Raw genomic sequence first — 6000 nt, forward strand, 5'->3', positions numbered from 1 at the left:
CCGGGCATTGGCACATCATCTGACGAGCTTCCACTTGTCCCTTCCATCTGCACACTTTCAAAATCACAACATAAGCTGCAAGGAAATCTATTAAGATAAAAAAAATAGCCACCGATGAGCTTCTTTTCTCTCTTCTAATAATAAGTGTCTTGAACCATCGCTATATAGCGATGCTTTGCTCTATTTTGTCACTGTATAGCGATACTTTTTGGATATAAACATCGCTATATAGTGACTGACCAACGTCATTATATAGCAACACTGGGGGCTTAAACCCGAAACCCTGCGCGATGCTTTCTTTAGCATCTCTATTGTGGGAAAAGCAAAAATCTTGCCTCCCACCTTATATTCAACGACCTCACTTTCCTCCTCTCTATTCTCCACTCCTCACCCCTACCCAACCCCTCTCCTAACACTTGTGCTTCCTCTCCACCCTCCTCCCTCTCTGCTTGTCTGAAAATAAGTTTTTCAAGAAGGTGAGTCTCTTTAAGCAATGTAGGTTCATTTTTTGTGAGATTTCGTTTTGTGAGTGTTGAAGCATGCTTCTCCTTGTATTGCTAAGGCTATGTGCTAGTTTTCATGCTTGATTTTCAAAGGTTGAGGACAAAAAATGAGATTTGGTAAAAGAAAGAAGACTCACCTCTTCTCTTTTTGGTATTTCTCTTCCTCCTCTTTCTCCTTTGTTTGTAGGCTTATGCTTTTTCGTTGTTTGTAGGCTTATGCTTGTCTTCTCAATCCAATCCCTTTGAAAAGTTGCTTCTTTAAACTCCTCCTTCCTCTAACTAGTTATTTGAAAAATGGTATGTTTCCTCTCTTTTGTAAGGCCAATCCACAAAACACTGAGTGGGACTATTCCAGGTAAGAAAGTGCTTCCTCTTTTTTCCTTTTGTTATTTGCATTGGCCTACAACTAGTGCCTTAAATGCTAGCTGCAGTGATTGGCGTATGAACCCTCTCTTCCCCTATTCCCTCTTCTTTTCCCCTTTTCCCCTCTTCCTTCTCTTCTTTTTTCCTCTTCTTTTCCCCCTCTTTCAATCTCTTTTCCCCTCTTCTTTTTTTCCCTCTTTCAATCTCTTTTTCCCTCCTTTCCTTCTCTTCTTTTTCCCCTCTTTCAATCTCTTTTTCCCTCTTCCTTCTCTTATGTTTATGCTCTTTTCCCCTCTTCTTTTTTCCCTCTTTTTTTTCCCTCTTCCTTCTCTTATGTTTATGCTCTTTTCCCCTCTTCTTTTTTCCCTCTTTCAATCTCTTTTCCCCTCTTCCTTCTCTTCTTTTTCCCCTCTTTCAATCTCTTTTCCCCTCTTCCTTCTCTTATGTTTATGCTCTTTTTCCCTCTTCTTTTCCCCCTTTTTCAATCTCTTTTCCTCTTTTCCTCTCTCTTTCCCCCCCTCTTTCCCCTCTTTCAATCTCTTTTCATAAGTGTATGTATTTGCTTATGCTTATGCTTATGCATGAGCATATGCTCATCCCCTCTTCCTCTATTGGAGGCTGTGATGCTGTGATTATATACACTCCGCCTCCTCTTCTTCCATACAAGCTTATGCTTTCTCTCTTTTTCTTTTATGCTCATATGCTCATGCATAAGCATAAGCATATGCTTTCTTTCCTTTTCTCTTATGCTTATGCTCTTTTTCCCTCTTCCTTCTCTTATGCTTATGCTTATGCATGAGCATATGTCTTCTTCTTTTTCTCCTCCTCTTTTCCTCTTTTCCTCTCTCTTTCCCTCCCTCTTTCCCCTCTTTCAATCTCTTTTCATAAGCATATGTATTTGCCTATGCTTAAGCTTGCTCTCTTTTTCCTTTATGCTCATATGCTCATGCATAAGCATAAGCATATGCTTTCTTTCCTTTTCTCTTATGCTTATGCTATTTTTCCCTTTTCCTTCTCTTATGCTTATGCTTATGCATGAGCATATGTCTCCTCCTCCTTCTCCTTTTCTTCTCTTCTTTTTTCCTCTCTTTTTCACTTCTTTTCATAAGCATATGCCTATGCCTAAGCTTGTGCTTATGCATGAGCATATGCTCATATGCTTATGCATAAGCATAAGCATATGCTTTCTCAATGTATTCTCTTATGCTTTCTCAATGTATTCTCAGATGCTTTCTCAATGTATTCTCTTGTTTTTTATTTTCGTGTTTGTGTTTACGCTAGAGATTGGATCACGTCGCATGTCCGATGAGTACAAAAACCCTCGTAGGAGGAGACATCATGATCTCTATTCTCCAGAGGACTTAAATTCCCCTCAGGCGACACCTCAGGGGCCTACCCCTGCCACTACCCCTGGTTCGACTCCTCTCGGATGTAGCACTGTGACTACCCCTTGGGGAACTCCTTTGCTAGCAGCCCATGCCTTTGTCGGGAGTCCCGATGAGTTTGTGGCATAGATGACCGATGAGGAGACATCGAGATTCTTCTCTCTACTATCCCAGAGGACCTCATCAATTCCGTCTCCTACATCGACGGTTGGACCTACTGCCCAGCCATCCCCTCTAGTCCCTTCGACTAAGGGGTCATCACCTAGGCATGCCCATCGTAAGGGAAGAAAGAGTAGGAGGGGTCGCTTATGTTGTGCTGACTTGGGAGATGTAGATGAGTCAGTACACTCACATCCCTATAGGTCTCCACTTGGTCCCGAGACCTAGTATTAGTCAGGTCCCTTGCCCTCTCCTACTCTCACTGCTACTCCTCGTTCCGGAAGCGCTCGCACAAACACCATTCGCTTTGACTCTGCCACTACCATGAGTCCTCCTTACCCGGTCGAGGACCTATCCTATCAAATCATGGCTACTGGAGAGATAATAGAAGATAAAAAGGGCACAGCAGTGATGGCCACCATGAGGCAATTAATGAGCCGCCACTTCGAGAGCGGCATAGCTACTGACTGGTGGTATCAAGATGACCCCGCAAATTGGGAGTTCAATGAGGATTACATGCAAGAGCACATGGGTTTAGTCTGAAGCATCGTAGGTCAACCTTGCGTACTTCCATCGCAAAGGGGAGGGCTAAACCCAGCTGGGCAGACAAAGCTGATTGGAAGTTTTTCAAGAAGCAGAACAGGGACCATCTCGAAATGTTCGAGGGTCAGAGGAGGGCTGCGAGGAGACGGATGGACGCCGTAGGTACTTTGCACTTTGGTGCAGGCGGACGGTTGGCATTCGAGGCAATCGTGGTAAGTCTACTTCTTCTCATTGAATGTATTGTTCTATTTGTTTTACTACATATTGCATGCACTTTATCTAACTCTCGTAAATTGGGTCCACAGCAAGTTGCGATGGGTCGCCTTCCTACAGCTGCAGAGACGAGGCACGCATTTTGCGTAGGAACAAAGCCGTGGTTTATTGAGCAGGAGGCAATGGGAGCGACGGTTGATTGGACTGAGGTGGCTACTTGCACGGTAGAATCAAAGCTCGAGCGTCCCATCAACAGAGGTGAGCGATAAGGGCCAGGGATCAGGTGTAGCTCATGAGGGCCAAGGATCTCAGGCACAACTCACGAGGGCCAAGGATTAGGCCAGTAAGACAAGGACAAAGACTATGAAGACAATTCGAAGGAGCAGCAGCAGTAGTAGTATTAGTTGTTTGCATATACTTCACCATGTATATCCTTTTGTATATCGGCTCGTTTGAGCGATTTTGTATCACCCTTTTCGAAAGGGTTATTTTGTAACAAACAATGTTGTATATCTTCGACATGTATATGCTTCTGTTGCTCGATCGGTTCATTTGAGTGATTTTGTATCACCCTTTCCACAAGGGAAATTTTGTAATAAAAAACTTTTTTTTGTAATTACTAAATAAAAAACATTAGTGGGGCAAAACAGGGCTTGTTGTGGCCCTGTTTAGTCCCGCTAATGTTTTTTTTAAAAGTTATATTAATTGTCGCTATACAGCGACGTTTACCAGTGTCGCTATATAGCGATGTTTATATAGCAATCGTTCTTTTTTGATGCTTATAGCGACATAAATAACGACCATTGCGCCCATCAAAAAAAAAAAATTAGTATAAAAAACGTCGATATTTTTGTCGAAAAAGGGCCTATGCCTTGTATTGTTTGAAGCTCATATATTCATGTCCAAGTTTGAGATGAAAAAAATCAATGAAGAGCATTTACATCAATGGCTTCGCCAAGTCTAATGTGCCAAACAAGTCTATCTCTAACTTTATACTGAGTTGATCTCCTATATCATCATCGTACTCTAGCATCGTATGTTAACCTAAGACTTGATCATCTTCTTCAATAAAGTGTGGTGATTCTTGATGATCGTCATCTTCTTTCTCAATATTGTGATCTCCATCTTTCTCCCGTACGATGTCACTATGCGCATCTTTCTCTTGGCTCATATTGTGATCATCTTCTTCGCTAGATCCATCTGGATCAATTGGATTTGGCATTGGTAGTGGTATCTCCATATCCACATCTCTATCTTTAAAAATTTGCTTACTTCGTGGTGCAACTTGGATCACGTACCACCATCTTGGATCAGAACGATCCGGATGAAAAACCACCTATATTAAAGATGGGTGCCAAATGCCATCAATTATATATATGAAGTTATGCTTAAGTACATGTATCAATGGATCTTTAAAAATGAAATCTTCGATTAATTAAATCATTAGTATGCACCTACTCACAGTACTCCGAAAGAACAAAAGTATCACTTTCATCAGTCCAAAGTTTAGTGGAGTCTATTGCAAAGAAACCGCTACTGTCTTTTCTCACTGTCGCATGGGGACCGTTGTAAATAGTTCTAAACCATTTTACATCAAGAATGAAAATACTAAATTGTCTGAAATCAATTTCATAGATTTTGCATATGGTTCCACAATAATCTAATTGCGAGGAGAGAAGAATGGTATCCGAAGCACTTGCTCAGCTATCTTGTGGATGCGTTCCGTGCAAAAATGTTGTCCATATGACCATAATGCACTATACTTTTTGTACTGCAAAAGAGCATCATTAAAACAATGAAGATGCATCTATTTTATAGCGTATATTGCCACAAATAATTACTTAATTAAGTCAAGAGGTAAGACACTTACATGCATCATACATCTAGATGATAAATCTCGCTCGTGCTCGTTTATTATCTCTCCATCGCATTTGTCTTTACGTAGAGCCAGTTGTAGCCAATCAAGTGACATGTGAGTGGGGAGAAGGGCAAGATCCTGTGGATATGGTTGCGATTGCCTATAAATTACTCTGAATCTCTTCCTTGTAACTATTCTTTCTACTTTGGCTGCTTCATATCTCTCAATCCAGTTTTGCATCTCCTTGCTATTGAGGATACAAAACTTATTGAATTTTTCCATTTGCTCTTCGCTCATCTTTCTTTCAATCCCTTTTTCTTGGGGAACCTCGCCAATGATGCAATCATCATCCTTGTTATGCCAAGCCTGCGGCATATTGGGATCCGTGGATGCAAGAAACTCCGTGATATATACTAATGACTCTTGCACAAGCCATCTTTCTGCCATGCTTGCTTCCGGTCTTGCTCTTTGTCTTACAAATCCCTTCAAAGTTTTCATAAACTGCTCGAGAAAAAACATCCGCTGACTATGAATGGTACCTGCAATGGCCACCTCATCAACTATGTGCACAAGCAAGTGCACTTGAGTTGTCATAATGCTTGAGGGAAAGTGCTTCTCAAGCAAGCATACTGCTTCGATGGAGTCCACCCTAGCCTTCTCGATGCTCGATATGGAGATCTCTTTTTGAGATATCCACCTATTTCACATGCCCATGTAAGATATACAGATTATTCAGCTTAAATTGAAGAAAATGCAATTAATGCGATTTGATAGTAAGCATACCTCACAATACCACTGATCTTGAATATACCATTTCTAACATCTTCTTGTAAGCACCCTTTTATTGTAATTGGGAGGATGAACTATCAAAGCAACAAAGAAGTCATGTCAATAATATAACATAATCATAATTACACTAACGCATCACGATTATCGGTACTTTAAGCCTACAGCTTAGAATAGCTATAAGACCTTG

This window comes from Dipteris shenzhenensis, chromosome 20 (assembly GCF_047967505.1).
Source record: "Dipteris shenzhenensis isolate YYH24624 ecotype China chromosome 20, Dip_SZ_1.0, whole genome shotgun sequence".
Taxonomy (NCBI): domain Eukaryota; kingdom Viridiplantae; phylum Streptophyta; class Polypodiopsida; order Gleicheniales; family Dipteridaceae; genus Dipteris; species Dipteris shenzhenensis.